Source organism: Nerophis lumbriciformis, linkage group LG09 (assembly GCF_033978685.3).
Source record: "Nerophis lumbriciformis linkage group LG09, RoL_Nlum_v2.1, whole genome shotgun sequence".
NCBI classification, from domain to species: domain Eukaryota; kingdom Metazoa; phylum Chordata; class Actinopteri; order Syngnathiformes; family Syngnathidae; genus Nerophis; species Nerophis lumbriciformis.
This window is the reverse complement of record NC_084556.2, coordinates 24,844,117-24,865,380: the sequence shown is the minus strand read 5'-3', so window position 1 is coordinate 24,865,380 and position 21,264 is coordinate 24,844,117. Positions and strand designations below refer to the sequence as shown.

Below are 21,264 nucleotides of genomic sequence, written 5' to 3'. Positions count from 1 at the left end.
ATTACTATGTTGTTAGAAACTACCATGCAAGCTGCAGATTAAAATGAGGTAAGCGGCACCCAACTCTTTTACTGTGACTGATAGGAACACAAATCATCATTTAATATAGTGTAATACATTTTTCGAAGATCCTTATTTAGTTGGCACAGTTGGACCGGATGTGATGCTTAGCGCCATTATTGTGTATGTCAGAAGTGTGTCTGGTGGGTAAAAGTAGACATTTTTCGAAGATAATTATTTTGTTAGCGCAGGTGGACCTGATGTGACGCTTAACGCTGTTGTTGTGAAGGCCGGAAGTGTGTGACTGATGTTTGCTGTGTTTGAATGAGAGATTGTTATTCATGTGATATTTTGGGTACCCTTTAAATTGTTTCCAAGCAACTGCCTGTTTGCCTAATGGTAATTCCCCCCCTGACCCTAACAGAGATTCAAACTGGTATATATATATATATATATATATATATATACAGTGTTGGCGCTAGGAATTTTCAAAAAGGGGTCCCTGGGACCCCATCAAGTCATAAAAATGGGGTCCCACAGTCAATTTTTGGGGTGCCACTTTTTTATAAGCGTTTTGAAAACAAATGATAAATATATGCATTGTCCTGTTATATCTCACATTCTATATTGTGTTTTGGAAAAAGGTTGTCATAAACTTTACTTAATTCATAAAAAAAAATACAAAAGAAAAAAAACTTTTATGCATATGTAAATATATTCAGTTCTAAACATTCATTCACTTTCTTCTTTCCTTCATGGATCTAAACTTTACCGCTGCTGGTATTTTTTTCTATATTTTTATTTATTTGTGGGGCAGTATAGCTCGGTTGGTAGAGCGGCCGTGCCAGCAACTTGAGGGTTGCAGGTTCGATCCCCGCTTCCGCCATCCTAGTCACTGCCGTTGTGTCCTTGGGCAAGACACTTTACCCACCTGCTCCCAGTGCCACCAACACTGGTTTAAATGTAACTTAGATATTGGGTTTCACTATGTAAAGCGCTTTGAGTCACTTGAGAAAAAGCGCTATATAAATGTAATCCACTTCACTTCACTTCACATTTAATAAGTTGTTGGTGTATTTATTTCAGTATAAACGTTTTTTACTTTGGTCATGAAGTGATGATAATGGTGTGCCAGGGCATACATGCATATGACAAATGTAAATGGTTATTTTCACCTATAGGTAGATCATCAGTCGTTTAAAAACCGCCATATCTACACTTTCATTGCAAATAATGCCAACAAACTTAGAATTTCGCAAGTTAGTTGCAATGCCATTTAATACATTGGCACTCAATGCCTCTAGCATTCCATCTCTGGTTTCGTGATGGCCATAAGCTGCCATAAGAACTGTCTTTACTTGCCTCCTCTGCTCTTTTCAGAGCGGCAAAAAAGCGACTGCTTCCCAGCCGATTCGGCCAACTAGTGAACCGATTGTTGTGAGAGTAACATATATGTGTGTGTGTGCTTCTTTAAGAATGGCGGTATGTTGGGTGAGTGACGTGTGTAAGTGAGTAGGCAGGTTAGGAGAGGTAGCGCTAGCATATGCAGGAGTTTAATTAGCATGGTGGATAATCGGTTGGCTTTGTGGAAAACATAAATAAAAAAGTTATAACGGCATTCCGAGCCAAGAGCGGATCTGTAGGGACCCACTGCTGGGTAAAGTGAAGGGTGTTACAATATATCGGCCATGGAGGGAACATCTCCCCCGCGCTCCTCGACCACGGTCTGGGAGCTGACAAGCAGGAAGGTGTAACAAGATGTTTCTTGGTGCCTGGTGAGGCTGGATCTTTGAAAATGAGTGCACTCGGTCGTAAAGGTGTTCTTTTTCTTAGCTTGTTTACATGGTGTGCAAAACATCTTTCCATCTTCATAACTGAGCCATTTGCTGAAAAATGGCTCCTGAAGCCCCTTTTCATTGAAGCTTCGCTTATAGGGTTTATTGCTCGCCATGACGAAAACAATAATACCGTAAATGCATTAATTGTGATTGATAAAAGTTTCGGCGAATCAAAATTTAAGAAATTGTATCTGAAAGTTCATTACTTTGAAGTCGACCAATAAAAATGCTATAAACGGGGACGGAAATTTGACTCGGCAAATATAACAAAAAAAAAACACAGGCGGAAAACGATAATCGTTTAAAAAAACAAGCAAACTGGAGTTTTGAACCAGAGAAGGCAGGGTCGGTAAAAACAAACAAAAAAAAATCCGGGACTCGCGTCCTTTCTGATTTCAATGCGTAAAAAGACACAAAAAGGGTGTATGTATATATATATATATATATATATATATATATATATACTGTATATATATATATATATATATATATATATATATATATATATATATATATATATATATTTAATGATACAAAATAATTTACATACATTTTAAAACAAGTCTGTGTTATTAGTAATTAGTATTAACATATTTTTGTTGTATCGCTTTGCTCTATTTTCATAATTGTTATTATTGTACAATATAACACAGGCTGTATACCAGTGGCAGCTGCTGCTCTTTCAAGTAGGGGAAGCTATTTTTCAGCTACTCTGTAAACATGAGTACCGTCTCTCCAATGCCAGATAAAAAAAAAAAAATCATGCTAGTTTTTACAAAGAAAATTTCACTTAATAAATTGTGAATATCTATAGGACTCAGATTGGTCAGATCTGGCCTCCCAAGTCCGCTTGGAGCCTGCTCCGCTCACAATACACTTGAGTCTGTGAAGAATCTTCAGTCACTAATTCATTCCATTCAATTGTTTGGGTACACACAACAGACTAGTTATTAATGCGCAATGTTTGTGATAACCGAGAAAATATACTGAAACTGTGGGTTTACAGTATTTTTGTCGAAAAAGGGGCGTAGGGAAGCCAATTTGCACTGTTTTGTGACTTGCTGTGTGCTCTTAATTAAAAGCCCACTCAATTCATAAAAAGACTTGTGTGGAGATTTTAGTTGCTGTGTGGTGCAGCACTTTATGCACACTATTCTCAGGACCAATACCCCGAGCTGAGTGAGGCATATTTGCACGCCCTTTAATACAAGGACATGCCACACACACACATTACACACACACACACACAAACAGGCTTTGATACAGTGGCAGCATTTCACAGATAATTTCCTCACACTGAGTGGAGATCCATTTCCCTCATGTCATATTCCACTTCAGTCAAGGTCACCTTCCACTGATACAGTCTCTGTAACATCAGCACTTGACCTTGAGTTTAAACAGTTTCAGCGAGGATGGATTTTTCATGGGCATATAATGCAGCGTGTCCTGAAGGAGACAAAAGAGCTGTTATGAAATAATGGAAACAGTTATTTTTGGTTCAGACCCAGTATGCAACCAACTCCCCTCCCCTCCAAAGCCAAGTGTTGTTTTCTCGGCTGGAAGAGAGCAAGGTGAATGACTTTGTTTGGCTCCTTTTTTTGTTGAGGATGCTTGGAAGGCCCTCGCGTGGCCTGGATGGTTTATTTGCACAATAGAACCCGGCAAGCAAATATGCAGCACGACTTTGCAATCAATCATTCTGAGAAAGGGCTCAAAATGATTTTCTTGATTGAATGACATAATTGACTTGATTATACAAAGTTTTTTTCCCCTCCTTGAGGAATCCTCAAATGCTTAGGAGGAAACAAACAAATCAGACTGATTGAGCTAGATGTTGTGCATGTTTTCTTGGTGTGCTTTTATAGCCTACTTGCATATGCCTCGATATGTCTGCAGTAGTGCCCTCGCCTTGCGTGAGCGTTCCAGCGATTAGGTGTATTTTTACGGTTGCGTGATTACATGTGGGTCTGTGCGGGCAGGTCTGTGAGAGCTCCGCAAAGGACAAAACATCAGAGGATGGGTTGGATGCAATATCTGCAAAGATGTACAGCGAAAAACACATCTCAAGATTTAACTAACCTGTCTATCAGTGATATCTATTATACAGCATGTGAGGATTTCTCAGAAAGAAAAAAAAGTAATTTATTTTCTTCTATATAGAATATTAGTGCAGTGTGTCAATCATTATGTCTCCCGAGCCATAGAGGAACGACTGCTTGTCTCATTGGCCAAAACAACAGCAACCCCTATCAACTACCGTTGAATCTCAGTAAAACTAAAATAATGCTATTTGGTAACAGTAGAAGAGAAAGTCAAACACAAATACAAATAGACGGAATAGAAATTGAAAGAGTAAATGAAACCAAATTTCTAGGTATAATGATTGATGATAAATTGAACTGGAAATCTCATGTAAAAAATATACAACATAAAGTAGCAAGAAACACGTCAATAATGAATAAAGCCAAACATGTTCTAGACAAAAAAATCACTTCATATTCTCTACTGCTCGCTAGTGTTACCATATCTGAGTTATTGTGTAGAAATATGGGGAATTAACTACAAAAGTACACTTCATTCATTAACGGTGTTACAAAAAAGATAAGTTAGAATAATACATAATGTTGGATATAGAGAACATACGAACCCTTTATTTATTGAATCAAAAATACTGAAATTCCACGACATAGTGAATTTGCAAACAGCTAAAATTATATACAAAGCAAACTATAACCTGCTACCCAAGAATATACAACAATTCTTCTCAAAAAAGAGGAGAAATATAATCTTAGAGAAAAATGTAATTTAAAACATTTGTATGCACGTACAACACTTTAGACCTTCAGTATATCAGTATGTGGAATTAAATTATGGAATAAATTAAGCAAAGCAATCAAACAATGTACTAATATGATCCATTTCAAGAAACTCATCAAACTTAAATGTTTACAAAGTACAAAGAAGAAGAACCATGATAAACATTCTGAATTTATTTCATCCATCCATTAATTCTCAAAATAATATTATGATTTGAAATACAACTTACTTCACCCATTATTATTTATTTATTTATTTTTATTGTGATTACTTATGCAGTATATTGTGAATAAATTGAGAACAGGAAGTGAACAAAAGTTTAAGCAACTGTTATGTAAAAGAAAAGGGGTAGGATTAAATAAGCTCTGCTTCTTCCTACTCCTTTTCGAACATGTTGAAAAGAGAAACTGGAAATTGTGATGTATCATGTTGTTCTAATGAGATGCAGTCACGACAAGTGTGTCTGAAAATCTGCCTTTACAAAGACAATAATAATTAATTTTGATATACCAATAAAGTATGTTTATCATTGTGGTTGTAGCAGTGTAATACAAAACTACAGACTAAAAGGTGGTTCTGATGTTTAATATCCTTTAGGACAGTGGTTATTAACCTTGTTGAAGGTACCGAACCCCACCAGTTTCATATGCGCATTCACCGAACCCTTCTTTAGTGAAAAATAAAATTTGTTTTTTTTTCACATACATTTTCTACGGCTTGTCCCTTTCGGGGTCGCGGGAGGGAGGTGCTGGAGCCTATCTCAGGTTGTTATTTAGTCAGGTTTGAGACAGGTGTGCTGGTGGTGTGGCCACAGTGCATGTGCACGTCTGACGTCGCTCACATGTGCTCCACTGAATTCTCAAAGAGTTTTTGCGTTTGCTCACGCATATGGAAAATTAGAGGGAACACTGTTTGGGATATCTATGATACGCCGATAGGGAGAAGTTTTTATTTACACGATGACCTCCGTGGCGGAGGCTCTGCCGAACCCCTGAGACCGACTCACCAAACCCCTAGGGTTCGATCGAACCCAGGTTAAGAGCCACTTCTTTCGGAGGAGAGAAAAATAGAAAACATTACTAGTTAAATTCTTAACCCGCTGCCTTTCTCCGGCACACTGGCAATTGTGAAAGCAACAACATCCTGGTTGATGCATATTTTTTGCCAGTCCAAATGCTCCAATATGCTTCAAATCTGATTGTTTTGCATCAGATTTGGGCCACATCAGGAGGTAGTTTGAATACGATTGGAATCTGATTTTTTCAAATGTGACTGCAGTCTAAACGAAAATGCGACCTGATTGCGACTTTTACGTCATCGGTGGGCGAGCTACGACATTTGTGTGGTCTTGGTGGGCATAATATTTTTTCAGCGGCCAGATTTTTGGTGCATCACAAGGCAATAGTGTGCAAATAATAGGCTATATATATATATATATATATATATATATATATATATATATATATATATATATATATATATATATGTCTTAATAAGGTTATCCAAAAAATAGTGATCGATACCGTAGTAGAGCGCAATATATGTATGTGTGGGAAAAAAAAATCACAAGACTATTTCATCTCTACAGGCCTGTTTCATGAGGGGGGGTACCCTCAATCATCAGGAGATTTTAATGGGAGCATTCACATACCATGGTTTATATAGGGCACAGAGTGGGTGGGTACAGGCTGGCGTAGGGGCATGGTGATTGGCTCATGTGTTACCTAGGAGGTGTTTCCATCTGTGGCGGCATGCTGTTACAATTTCGCTGCGCTTGTTGAGGGATGACAGGTCTGGACGGTAAATAATAAACAGTTTCTCTTTCAAGCATAGGTTGCATCTTTTATTACCACTATTGTAAGGTGTGCTGGATGCAAGAATTTGCCATGTTATTGAATATTCAACATTATTGTCTTTGAGGTCCCAAATGTGTTTGCTGAGTTCTGTGGTATTCCGCAGGTTTTGGTTCCTGAAAGAAGCCTTGTGATTGTTCCATCTGGTTTTGAATTCTCCCTCGGTTAATCCTACATATGTGTCGGATGTGTTAATGTCCTTGCGTATTACCTTAGATTGGTAGACAACTGATGTTTGTAAGCACCCCCCGTTGAGAGGGCAATCAGGTTTCTTTCGACAGTTACAGCCTTTGTTGGTTTTGGAGTCGCTCTGTCCGGGGGCCGACGGTTCATTTGCAATTGTTTTGTTGTGGTTTGAGATGATTTGTCGTATATTGTTCATGCAGCTGTAGCTCAATTTAATGTTGTTCTTGTTGAATACTTTTCTTAGGGTGTTGTCTTTGGGAAAGTGTTTGTCAATCAGATTGAGGAATTTGTGTCCAATGTTAGTTGAGACGTTTTTGCTGTATGGGGGGTTGTACCAGATGATGTCGTTTCGTTTTCTGTTCTTTTTTGGCTGGTTTCCTGGCGTGGGTTCATAGGTGAGGGTGAAATTGTATCCGCTTTCATCAAGGGCTTTTTGGTACGGGGGGGTTGCTTGGTCAAATTCAGCTTTGCTAGATGACAGCATCGATAGCATTTTATTGATTCCGGTAGGTATTCTTTTCGTGGTGGTGGGTGGGTGGTTGCTGTCATGGTGCACGTATTGGAGTGTTGTGTTGGGTTTCGTGAATGGTTGGTAGCTGTTATTTCTCAGGTTGAAAGTGACGTCAAGGAAGTTGACGGTGTGCTTGTTGGCTTCAATCGTGATCCGTAGGCCGTTCTCTTTGAAAATTTGGCATATGCGCTTCTTGGTATTCTCGCTGCTCCTTGGCGAGGCGCGACACACTGCCAGTCCGTCATCACGGTAAATACCAAGGTTCAGATTGAGGCTAGCGAGCTGGGAGAGGAGGAAACTCCCAACGAGTTCACACGTTTCTGCTCCGTCAAAACTTCCCATAGTGACGTCAAATGTTGCATTGTTCTTTTTTTGCCATGGTGTACTGTTGTGGATGAGAATGGAGTTTTTTGCGTGGATGATGATGTTTCTTTCGTTGCCTGTGATTGAGTCGTAGTCTGAGGCGAAGTCTAGTGCTTGAGTCAGTAGGTCTTGCGTGATGGAAGGGTAAAATTCTTCGATATCAAAGGAGATAAAGTTGTGCTGTTGTTTGTCTTGGATGTTGTTGAACCATTTGATTACTGCTGCTGTATTTCTCCATTGGTTGAGTGGTGTTTTGTCCTTGATTTTTGTGTTGACTCTGTCCAGGATTATTTTGCTGATTTTTCCTATTTCAGATTTAGTTGGGTTTATTAGTCGGCATGTTGGGTTATTTGCGAAGTTGGGTTTGTGGTCCTTCAATGTGATGAAGGCTTCCTTGTTGGCTGTGGCGTCCACCCTGTCCTCAATGTCCAGTTCAGTCGCGATCCTTTTATTTTCCAGGTGGATTTTCTGTAAGGTGTTGGGTTGCGCTTTTTTGTATGATTTGGTGATGCTTCTGTCCAGTAAGGTGTGATGTTCTGGTATGTCCATTCTGTAGAAGTTTGTGGTTTTATCGGCAGCTATGATGAGGTTGTTTACTTTCTTGATGCGCTCCTTGTCATTTTTCAGCTTGGTGAGGAGTGGGTTGCGGATTGGCTTGAACATTCCCATACCCGCGCAGAATGACTACAAGCTAAGGCTCATAGAAAAGACGGAACACTTCCTAAGAAGGATGCGGTGGAAAGCACATTTTTTCCTCCACCCTGAAACAAAAGGAACGCAAAAGAAAACTTACGGATTCAAATCTACCAAGAACCCACCCACAGTTGAGGAACTAAAGGATTTTGAGAACGACATGCTCAAAATGATACAATCAGTCAAATTCAAGCCAATCCGCAACCCACTCCTCACCAAGCTGAAAAATGACAAGGAGCGCATCAAGAAAGTAAACAACCTCATCATAGCTGCCGATAAAACCACAAACTTCTACAGAATGGACATACCAGAACATCACACCTTACTGGACAGAAGCATCACCAAATCATACAAAAAAGCGCAACCCAACACCTTACAGAACATCCACCTGGAAAATAAAAGGATCGCGACTGAACTGGACATTGAGGACAGGGTGGACGCCACAGCCAACAAGGAAGCCTTCATCACATTGAAGGACCACAAACCCAACTTCGCAAATAACCCAACATGCCGACTAATAAACCCAACTAAATCTGAAATAGGAAAAATCAGCAAAATAATCCTGGACAGAGTCAACACAAAAATCAAGGACAAAACACCACTCAACCAATGGAGAAATACAGCAGCAGTAATCAAATGGTTCAACAACATCCAAGACAAACAACAGCACAACTTTATCTCCTTTGATATCGAAGAATTTTACCCTTCCATCACGCAAGACCTACTGACTCAAGCACTAGACTTCGCCTCAGACTACGACTCAATCACAGGCAACGAAAGAAACATCATCATCCACGCAAAAAACTCCATTCTCATCCACAACAGTACACCATGGCAAAAAAAGAACAATGCAACATTTGACGTCACTATGGGAAGTTTTGACGGAGCAGAAACGTGTGAACTCGTTGGGAGTTTCCTCCTCTCCCAGCTTGCTAGCCTCAATCTGAACCTTGGTATTTACCGTGATGACGGACTGGCAGTGTGTCGCGCCTCGCCAAGGAGCAGCGAGAATACCAAGAAGCGCATATGCCAAATTTTCAAAGAGAAGGGCCTACGGATCACGATTGAAGCCAACAAGCAAACCGTCAACTTCCTTGACGTCACTTTCAACCTGAGAAATAACAGCTACCAACCATTCACGAAACCCAACACAACACTCCAATACGTGCACCATGACAGCAACCACCCACCCACCACCACGAAAAGAATACCTACCGGAATCAATAAAATGCTATCGATGCTGTCATCTAGCAAAGCTGAATTTGACCAAGCAACCCCCCCGTACCAAAAAGCCCTTGATGAAAGCGGATACAATTTCACCCTCACCTATGAACCCACGCCAGGAAACCAGCCAAAAAAGAACAGAAAACGAAACGACATCATCTGGTACAACCCCCCATACAGCAAAAACGTCTCAACTAACATTGGACACAAATTCCTCAATCTGATTGACAAACACTTTCCCAAAGACAACACCCTAAGAAAAGTATTCAACAAGAACAACATTAAATTGAGCTACAGCTGCATGAACAATATACGACAAATCATCTCAAACCACAACAAAACAATTGCAAATGAACCGTCGGCCCCCGGACAGAGCGACTCCAAAACCAACAAAGGCTGTAACTGTCGAAAGAAACCTGATTGCCCTCTCAACGGGGGGTGCTTACAAACATCAGTTGTCTACCAATCTAAGGTAATACGCAAGGACATTAACACATCCGACACATATGTAGGATTAACCGAGGGAGAATTCAAAACCAGATGGAACAATCACAAGGCTTCTTTCAGGAACCAAAACCTGCGGAATACCACAGAACTCAGCAAACACATTTGGGACCTCAAAGACAATAATGTTGAATATTCAATAACATGGCAAATTCTTGCATCCAGCACACCTTACAATAGTGGTAATAAAAGATGCAACCTATGCTTGAAAGAGAAACTGTTTATTATTTACCGTCCAGACCTGTCATCCCTCAACAAGCGCAGCGAAATTGTAACAGCATGCCGCCACAGACGGAAACACCTCCTAGGTAACACATGAGCCAATCACCACGCCCTTACGCCAGCCTGTACCCACCCACTCTGTGCCCTATATAAACCATGGTATGTGAATGCTCCCATTAAAATCTCCTGATGGTTGAGGGTACCCCCCCTCATGAAACAGGCCTATAGAGATGAAATAGTCTTGTGATTTTTTTTCCCACACATACATACATATATATATATATATATATATATATATATGCTCAAACTTGATATAACACGGTTGTTGGGGGTCCATAAAATCCCAATTACATTATTTCCAAGCGCATTATATTGAACTACCCTTTTTTTTCCGAAATAATATAATTAAATTATCCTTCCATCCATCCATCCATCCATCTTCTTCCGCTTATCCGAGGTCGGGTCGCGGGGGCAGCAGCTTAAGCAGGGAAGCCCAGACTTCCCTCTCCCCAGCCACTTCGTCCAGCTCCTCCCGGGGGATCCCGAGGCGTTCCCAGGCCAGCCGGGAGAGATAGTCTTCCCAGCGTGTCCTGGGTCTTCCCCGTGGCCTCCTACCGGTCGGACGTGCCCGAAACACCTTCCTAGGGAGGCGTTCGGGTGGCATCCTGACCAGATGCCCGAACCACCTCATCTGGCTCCTCTCGATGTGGAGGAGCAGCGGCTTTACTTTGAGCTCCCCCCGAATGACAGAGCTTCTCACCCTATCTCTAAGGGAGAGCCCCGCCACTCGGCGGAGGAAACTCATTTCGGCCGCTTGTACCCGTGATCTTGTCCTTTCGGTCATGACCCAAAGCTCATGACCATAGGTGAGGATGGGAACGTAGATTGACCGGTAAATCGAGAGCTTTGCCTTCCGGCTCAGCTCCTTCTTCACCACAACGGATCGATACAGTGTCCGCATTACTGAAGACGCCGCACAGATCCGCCTGTCGATCTCACGATCCACTCTTCCCCCACTCGTGAACAAGACTCCGAGGTACTTGAACTCCTCCACTTGGGGCAAGATCTCCTCCCCAACCCGGAGATGGCACTCCACCCTTTTCCGGGAGAGAACCATGGACTCGGACTTGGAGGTGCTGATTCCCATCCCAGTCGCTTCACACTCGGCTGCGAACCGATCCAGTGAGAGCTGAAGATCTTGGCCGGAGGAAGCCATCAGGACCACATCATCTGCAAATAGCAGAGACCTAATCCTGCAGCCACCAAACCAGATACCCTCAACGCCCTGACTGCGCCTAGAAATTCTGTCCATAAAGGTTATGAACAGAATCGGTGACAAAGGGCAGCCTTGCCGGAGTCCAACCCTCACTGGAAACGTGTCCGACTTACTGCCGGCAATGCGGACCAAGCTCTGACACTGATTATACAGGGAGCGAACTGCCACAATAAGACAGTCCGTTACCCCATACTCTCTGAGCACTCCCCACAGGACTTCCCGGGGTACACGGTCGAATGCCTTCTCCAAGTCCACAAAGTACATGTAGACTGGTTGGGCAAACTCCCATGCACCCTCAATGACCCTGCCGAGAGTATAGAGCTGGTCCACAGTTCCACGACCAGGACGAAAACCACACTGTTCCTCCTGAATCCGAGGTTCGACTATCCGGCGTAGCCTCCTCTCCAGTACACCTGAATAGACCTTACCGGGAAGGCTGAGGAGTGTGATCCCACGATAGTTGGAACACACCCTCCGGTTCCCCTTCTTAAAGAGAGGAACCACTACCCCGGTCTGCCAATCCAGAGGTACCGCCCCCGATGTCCACGCGATGTTGCAGAGTCTTGTCAACCAAGACAGCCCCACAACATCCAGAGCCTTAAGGAACTCCGGGCGGAACTCATCCACCCCCGGGGCCTTGCCACCGAGGAGCTTTTTAACTATCTCGGCAACCTCAGCCCCAGAAATAGGAGAGCCCACCACAGATTCCCCAGGCCCTGCTTCCTCATAGGAAGACGTGCTGGTAGGATTGAGGAGGTCTTCGAAGTATTCTCTCCACCGATCCACAACATCCGCAGTCGAGGTCAGCAGAGCACCATCCCCACCATACACGGTGTTGACACTGCACTGCTTCCCCTTCCTGAGGCGGCGGATGGTGGTCCAGAATTGCTTCGAAGCCGTCCGGAAGTCTTTTTCCATGGTCTCCCCGAACTCCTCCCATGTCCGAGTTTTTGCCTCCGCGACCGCTGAAGCCGCACACCGCTTGGCCTGTCGATACCTGTCTGCTGCCTCAGGAGTCCCATGAGCCAAAAGAAGCCGATAGGACTCCTTCTTCAGCTTGACGGCATCCCTCACCGCCGGCGTCCACCAACGGGTTCTAGGATTACCGCCACGACAGGCACCAACCACCTTGCGGCCACAGCTCCAATCGGCCGCCTCGACAACAGAGGCACGGAACATCGTCCACTCGGACTCAATGTCCAGCGCCTCCCTCGTGACATTTTCAAAGTTCTTCCGGAGGTGGGAATTGAAACTCTCTCTGACAGGAGACTCTGCCAGGCGTTCCCAGCAAACCCTCACAATGCGTTTGGGCCTGCCAGGTCTGTCCGGCATCCTTCCCCCACCATCGCAGCCAACTCACCACCAGGTGGTGATCGGTAGAAAGCTCCGCCCCTCTCTTCACCCGAGTGTCCAAAACATGAGACCGCAAATCCGATGACACAACTACAAAGTTGATCATGGAACTGCGGCCTAGGGTGTCCTGGTGCCAAGTGCACATATGGACACCCTTATGTTTGAACATGGTGTTTGTTATCGACAATCTGTGACGAGCACAAAAGTCCAATAACAGAACACCACTCGGGTTCAGATCCGGGCGGCCATTCTTCCCACCCACACCTCTCCAGGTTTCACTGTCGCTGCCAACATGAGCGTTGAAGTCCCCCAGTAGAACGAGGGAATCACCCGGGGGAGCACTCTCCGGTACTCCCTCGAGTGAATCCAAAAAGGGTGGGTACTCTGAGCTGCCGCTTGGCGCGTAAACGCAAACAACAGTCAGGACCCGTCCCCCCACCCGAAGGCGGAGGGAAGCTACCCTCTCGTCCACCGGGTTGAACTCCAACGTGCAGGCTTCGAGCCGAGGGGCAACAAGAATTGCCACCCCAGCCCATCGCCTCTCACTGCCGGCAACGCCAGAGTGGAAGAGAGTCCAGCCCCTCTCAAGAGAACTGGTTCCAGAGCCCTTGCTGTGCGTCAAAGTGAGTCCGACTGTATCTAGCCGGAACTTTTCCACCTCACGCACTAGCTCAGGCTCCTTCCCCCCCAGCAAGGTGACGTTCCACGTCCCAAGAGCCAGCTTATGTAGCCGAGGATCGGACCGCCAAGTGCCCTGATCTCGGCATCCGCCCAGCTCACACTGCACCCGACCTCTATGGCCCCTGCTATGGGTGGTGAGCCCATTGGAGGGGGGACCCACGTTGCCTCTTCGGGCTGTGCCCGGCCGGGCCCCATGGGGACAGGCCCGGCCACCAGGCGCTCGCCATCGTGCCCCACCTCCGGGCCTGGCTCCAGAGGGGGGCCCCGGTGACCCGCGTCCGGGCGAGGGAAATCTGGGTCCTTTGTTAGTGTTCTTCACAGAGGTCTTCGAGCTGCTCTTTGTCTGATCCCTCACCTAGGACCAGTTTGCCTTGGGAGACCCTACCAGGGGGCATAGAAACCCCCGGACAACATAGCTCCTGGATCATTGGGACACGCAAACTCCTCTACCACGGTAAGGTGGCAGCTCAGAGAGGAGTTAAATTAAAATTAAATTATCCTGATTTATATAATGAAATTGGTTTAAGTTTGTGAGTTCTTGTCTTGACGGTGAACAATAGCGTGACTCTGTCTTTAAATTGTTTGAATCCTTCTCTGCGTTGTGCTTCGTTCCTGCTTTAGTGTTGAGGCTGCATAATCCTGTCTTGTCGCAGTAGTACGGATGCGCCAATGATGCGCTTCAGAAACAACAACAAAAAGGTCTGTTTTCTTCTTGATGTAGACAGGTGAAAGAAAATACGAGCCATCAACGGCATTTTGAAAGTAAACAAAGATTTGTCGCATCTTCTTTACGTAACTGCCAACAAACGGCGAGCGTTGATGACGATAACGATGATGTTTGGTGGATAGCCCCCCACGTGACGTGACGTGATTGGGGGATTGCGCTTCCATGTCACAGAATGGGGCGTGCACCAACGTTTCCTGTAAGGCAGGGGTTCTTAACCCTAAACAAAACACAGCCAAGTGGTCGGCAAATAGTACTAACTTAAAGTCCTTTGTAACATTACAAATATCATTGATATAAAGTAGGAACAATTTTTATCTCAGTACAGATCCATGAGGTACGCCACAATATACAGTATCTCCAGCCCTGTTGACATACTATTACCTATTTTCACAAATTGCTTTCTGTTGGTTAAGTAACTTCTTAACCAGTTTAAGATCAGCCCTCTGATTTCATATTGTTCTAATTTATTAATTAAGAAATTATGATTGTGTCAAATGCTTTTGTTAGATCCATAAATACTGCCATTGCACACTGTTTACCATTTATTGAATTGTTTTTTTCCTCTGTTATTTAGATTAATGCCATTGATGTTGAAATGTTAGCTCTGTATCATTGTTGGTTCCCTGCAAGTGTTCCACTTTTATTAATGAAATTGTTCAATCTATGGTTGAATAATGTTTTGACGATTTTAGAAAATTGTGAAAGTAAAGAAACAGGTCTATAGTTTGTAATTTGGTGTTTGTCTCCAGTCTTATAAATCAAAACAAATTTGGCAGTTTTTGTCTGGATCTATGTATTTTCCAAATCCAGATTTTCATGTTCCATGTTGCAAAATGTTTCCAATTCCATTATGGGTTGAGTACTGCCAGTGATGCCCAAGTCCTCATTTCTTTTCACAACCAAAACTTCCTCCTGCCGTGAGAAATTTTATTTAATTAATATTTTACAGTTTGATACCCAGGTGTGTTTTATTTGTCCTTGTTTTCTCAGTGTCTTGCTTTATTGACAATGTCAGCACTCCTTTTGGTTAGATGTTCATTTATGTACACATTTGTCCCTTTCAGTTTATGCATTTGCCTAACGCGTGCAATTTAGTCTTTTCTGCTCACAAACCTCATATCACCAGTTTTTTTTGTTTGTTCTTTTGGGCAATGGGTGACATGCCTCAATGCACTGCTGGCCCACTATTATTCCTTTAGTTTGCTGGAATGTTGTTACCTTCTGCTACGTTGAGCCTTCATCTTGTTCACTGACGTTGCCGTTGTCTATCGCTGCTGCGCGGCTTCACCTCCAGCCCGGTGATCACCACATCGTTGACGCGAGAAAACTGCTCCAGATCGTTCACCCGTTGCTCCAGATCTGAGATTCCCTGATCCTTCTCCTCATTCTGAAGCCTCAGCCATTTAACCTCCTCCAGGAGATCAAGAAGCTGTTTTTGCTGCATTAGGGGTTTTTAAATTTCCTCGACTTCTTTTGATGGTGAGTTCTTCTTGGAGGGCATGCTGGCACTGACCAGTCAAGTCGTGGGTAGCTTGCTAATGACTTAGCTCCGTGAGCTTGCTAGTGGCTTAGCTCTGTCCCTAGAGAGAACAAGCCGATTTGGGATCGAAGAAGTGCCAACATCATGAAGGGGTCATATGCCAAAAAAGCAATCAAGAGTTTTTCCCTTCTCCGAAATCGAGGTCAATAATCCAGAAAAATATTGTTGTTTTACAGAAAGCAGTATTGTGACAGGAAATGGGGGACAGCGACAACCGTGATCCATATTACCCATCACTACCTATACTCAGTGTTAGTAGGTCTTCAACAGATCTTTGCTGTTGGGAAGAAACATTAAGAGTTATCACTCAAGACATTCCAAAGTCATTGCTCTACTCATAATGGTTCAAGGAGAGCTTGAAATTATCTTTGGCACACAACTTTATTTCGTTGGTAATCTGTTCCAATAGGTCCATTGAAGACTCGATTGTATGGAAATCAAAGCAGCTTCTCCCATAAGAAATACAACCCAATCAAAGTGACAACCAATCGGATGTCACCTTTGTACTTTGCTTTGTTTTCTGTCTTATTTTCAAAAGTGTTTCTCTCTTTCTTTATTAAAGTGCTGGATTTTGCAACCTTCTTTCTTTCCAATAGTGGCTTATTTTGGGGTTCTACTCAATATTGTATTCATTTTTTAAAAGCACAGACAGTGTGTCACCAACGCGTGGGATTAGTTTGTTGTATGGCCGTACGATAACCGAGACACAAAAAACGGGGTAACATTTTGACCAAAAATATGTTAAAAAATTAGTCATGAAAACCAGGGCTTATGAAAACCAAAGTATCCCTGTATATATTTCTCACACGTCACATTTTTTTGTCTTCACAGAGTATCAGGCCTTTGGGTGTGACGTAGCAAAAGATCTGTGTGTGCGTTTGTCTGTGGCAACATAAACCAATTAGCAGAATGTGGTCTGTAGCAATGTCGGGGTTGGAAACCTGTGGAGGGAAAACAGCTTGTGTGGCCACAACTGGGCCATAGGTTTTGTCGGTGACCTTATCACCTCACCTCACCTCCCTTCGCTGCCACCCTAGTCCCTCTCCTGCTATCTCCACTCTGTCTGGAGGTTGGGGGTTGCTTGACAGTTCTCCTCCAAACATCCGTCTCAGTGCATCAGTCTCTCCCACCGTAAGGATGCAGCGCCTGTCTGCGCCTGCCACAACTTCACAGCCTTTGCTGTTTCTTTGTTGCCTTCATTACACACTGAAGGTGTGTGTTTGAAACGATCACAACGGTCATTCGAGCGAAAATGTGCTTGTCTTTGAATGATTCTCATGCCTCTCCGATGGATTCCATTACTGGGCTAATGGTGACCAAATCCTCCCACCTGTTTTGTCTCTCAGAACAGTACACTTCGAGCCAGCTGGGAAAATCTTATCAGTGTTTCTGTTTCTGCAATTGCAATAAAGTCAAATTAATCAGCACTGTACTTGCTGTGCTGTTACGTGCTAATGGTGCTTTTTCAAGAGAATAGAATGCAACCATTAACAGTTTTACAATTGTTATCACACTGTTATATTGTTTGCTGATATGTATACTCTAAAAAAATGTATACATGATTTTCTAGTTATTTCCAGCCATTGTGGCAGCTATGGGTAAGTGACATGAAACCAATGTCGGCTTTAGAGGTCTAACAACCATCAATATACATTGCGGTGAAAGGGAAATCCTGTTTATTTACATTATGTTTTTGACTTGATTGATTGAAAAGTTTATTGACATCTTAAATAATTTAATCCATGTAATGCTTTAAAAAGGCAAATGGATGGCACAAAAACCAAAAAGCTTGTTTCCATTGTGGTCCAATTGCGATGGAACTGATTTTTAACAAAACCAGATGACATGATAATGACATGACGCCTTCTTATTTCCCAAAGAATAAAACACCTGTTAACATTCCTACTTACACACACCCACAAAAATGTTCCACTGAGGCAAGCACTTGATTAAAGTTGGAAGTCTGTGTGAAGACACCTTGTAAATTTGGATGTGACGTACCAGCTGAGCCCTGCTCTGGCATCAAGATAGCTCTCCACGCCGCTAAAGGCATAATTAGCTGTGTGACTAATGCTTCCTCATTGGTTTATTTTGATCAGCTTGGAGTGCATCTCACACAGGCCTCGTTTAGCCCAGCAGAAACCAGTCCAGTTCACAGAGTCAGTACCCCTCCACTTCAGTCACTTGGCTGGACTTTGCAACGCAGGCCTCAAGCAGACTTTTATTTCCATCAGAACTACTTGCTTCCATGTCACCCGGCGTCCACAATCATTCTTTTATGTCCAAGTCGTCCTGGTTCTCATGCTCCACTGGTCTAGAGCCAGCTCATGGAGGTGTAGCTGAATGGGAGAAAGGAGAGGAGGAGTTTAACCAGTTCATTGCCACTGAGCTCAGGAGGGATAAAGGTAGACATAAAGGTCACCACTGAGTCAGACAAGCAGAGCAGAGCCTTCACTCTTTAAAGATGACAGTAATATGATGGCTAAATCAAATGTCAGTGTAGGAACCTTAGTGTTGGAGTGATGGGGAGCACAGCAAATATATTTATAGGGAGAAGATGAAAAAAGATCACCAAGCACATATTCTTCTTTCAAATTCTAACCCAAAATGAAGCAGCTGGTACAATGAAGTACAATTATAGAAGCATCAGAAACAGATTTCATTAGTTAGTGCATGACATTTGTTCTGAGGCTTTGGTAATCTAATACCACGGCTGACATTTTGCAAGGTCTTAGACTTGGTAAGTAGCACCAACATAACTCTGGGACCATCTGTGAATTTTGTTGTTCATACCTGCCCAGCATGTTTTTGCATCTAAAACATTGGAGGATTTCAGTTATTTTTTGTGTAAAATGAAGTTATACATTGATACCTCAGTTTTCTGTTCCAGAAGGTCAGAAGACGTCCAAATTGTATGAAAACCGAAGCAGTTGGTCCTTTAAGAAATTATATAAATCCAATCGATTAGTTGCAGGCACCAAAAACACATGTAGTAAAGACTAATTTTAGTTGTATGTGCATAAAACGTTACTAAATATATATCAGTATAAATTATGTATTAAATCAGACCTGGACAATTATTTTTGATTTGGGGGCCACATTGCTCTGTAAAAATGTGCCGGTGTTTGTAGAAAATGGATAGAATATTCACAGGTCGTATTCTTTATTTCAGATTTTTAACATGCCACTGTGAGTTTGTATACGTCTAATGTTTTTTTGACACTATTTTAGCTGTAAAAAGTGTCCCACATATTGCTGTATGTGTGCTTGATTTCCATTTTTGAGGAACAATTCAAACATGTGAAGGTTTTTCAGCATTAGTGAAAGAAATTCCGAAAATGCCGTAGAAAAGGAAAAAAAAATAACACAATACAAACACTCACAATATGACGGATAGAAAGCTAAAAATATGACAGACTACCTGGAAAAACTGAATGGAATTGCACAGCCTTTTAGCTGAATAAAAGAATGTACACAAAAATAAATAATGTGGGAATTGTAATAATAAATATTAACGATAAAACACTGAATATTAAGAACATAGAAACGTCTCTCCTCTTTACTTCCCAAACGACTCGAGAGAGTCGAGGTCGATCTATTACAATGAAGGAAAATGCAACACGGCTAATCATGAGAGCAAAGGACAATAAAAAAAACACCCACTGATCCATCCATCCATCCAGCCATCTATCCATCCATTTACTACCGCTTGTCCCTTTCAGGGTCGCGGGTATAATCCATATTATATCACTTTTTCTGTAGGATAGATCTTGTAGAAATCTGCTTCTGCTTCCCTGACACTCCCATCTCAGGCTGGCTGCTGTAAACAAACTCAGCCAACTTTGCTTCTTGCCTCATCTGCTTGGAGCAGCTGTGACATAGATTACCGTAATAACCTGTATATCATTCAAAAGCGCAGATTCCAACCCGTGGAAAACCCTTGTAGCAAGGCTTAGGTACGGGTTCGTCTGGGACCACAGGAACTGTCACAACCATCCGATGCAGCGTTTACAATTATTTTATTTTCTTTCTCCCAAAGTCTCTTTCCGCTTTTCAGCGTCTCTCTCGTGGTGTCGCTCTCGTCGTCTCCAGCCCACACCACCCCCTCATGGTCTCCGACGCTGCTAATAAAAGGAACAGGTGATTAGATAACTCGTTCCAGCTGAGATATCCACTCACCTGTCTGCCGCTTCATGGCCGGCCCCTGCACACACCCCGCCCACAGGAAACGCGTGAACCACGCCCCTCTCCACATGCCTCCACCGCTAGACTCAGGCCGGGCAGCCGTCCGGCCGCGCCCACTCCCCCCCACACCCCCCCATAGCGGGGCGAGAGAGGAAGTCGGCCACGGCCATCTGCGCACCCGGCCTGTGGACCACCCGGAAGTTGTAGGGCTGTAATGCCAGATACCACCGGGTGATCCGCGCGTTGGCGTCCTTCATGCGGTGGAGCCACTGGAGTGGTTTGTGGTCCGAGCAGAGACTGAAGGCACGCCCCAACAGGTAGTAGCGGAGGGCCCCGACCGCCCATCGGATGGCAAGGCACTCCCTCTCCACCGTGCTGTACCTTTCCTCCCGGTCCGAGAGTTTACGGCTGATGTACAGCACGGGGCGGTCGACGTCCCCCACCCGCTGGGACAGCACCGCCCCCATCCCCCGGCCCGACGCGTCCGCCTGCAGACAGAAAGGGATGTCAAAGTTAGGCATGTGCAGCACCGGCTCCTCGCAGAGTGCTGTTTTTACCTTCTCAAACCCCCGCTGGCACTGCTCCGTCCACTGGACCAGTTCTGGAGCACCCTTTCGGGTGAGGTCAGTCAGTGGGCCGGTTAAGTCCGCGAACCGGGGAATGAACCGCCGGTAATAGCCCGCCAGTCCCAAAAACTGCCTCACCTCTTTTTTTGTCTTGGGGGGTGGACAGGCCGCGATTGCCGCTGTTTTGTCTACCTGGGGCCGCACCTGTCCCCCTCCCAAGTGGTACCCCAGATACTGTACCTCCCTCCGGCCAACTGCGCACTTCGCCGGGTTGGCGGTGAGCCCCGCCCGCCTCAGGGACTCGAGCACCGCCCCCACCCGCCGCATGTGTTCTTCCCAGCTGCCACTCTGGATGATGACATCATCCAGGTAGGCAGCCGCGTATGCAGCGTGGGGGCGCAGCACGCGGTCCATGAGACGCTGGAACGTGGCGGGCGCACCGAACAAGCCAAACGGAAGTGTTACAAATTGGTACAAACCTTCCGGAGTGGAGAAAGCCGTTTTTTCTCGGGACTCTGGTGACAAGGGAATCTGCCAGTAGCTCTTGGTCAAATCCAGCGTCGTGAAAAAACGAGCAGTGCCCAGCCGATCTAGGAGCTCGTCGACCCGAGGCATTGGGTACGCGTCAAAACGTGATATTTCATTCACCCTGCGGTAATCCACACAGAACCGCACAGTCCCGTCCCTCTTCCCAACCAGAACAACGGGACTGCACCACGCACTGT

The 21,264-nt window shown here is 44.2% G+C and overlaps 1 protein-coding gene across 7 annotated transcripts in view; it reads left to right on the top strand.

Moving 5' to 3' along the window:
• Positions 1 to 21,264, top strand: part of msi2b (musashi RNA-binding protein 2b) — a 626,013-nt gene that overhangs the window by 201,251 nt on the left and 403,498 nt on the right. The window lies entirely within an intron of this gene.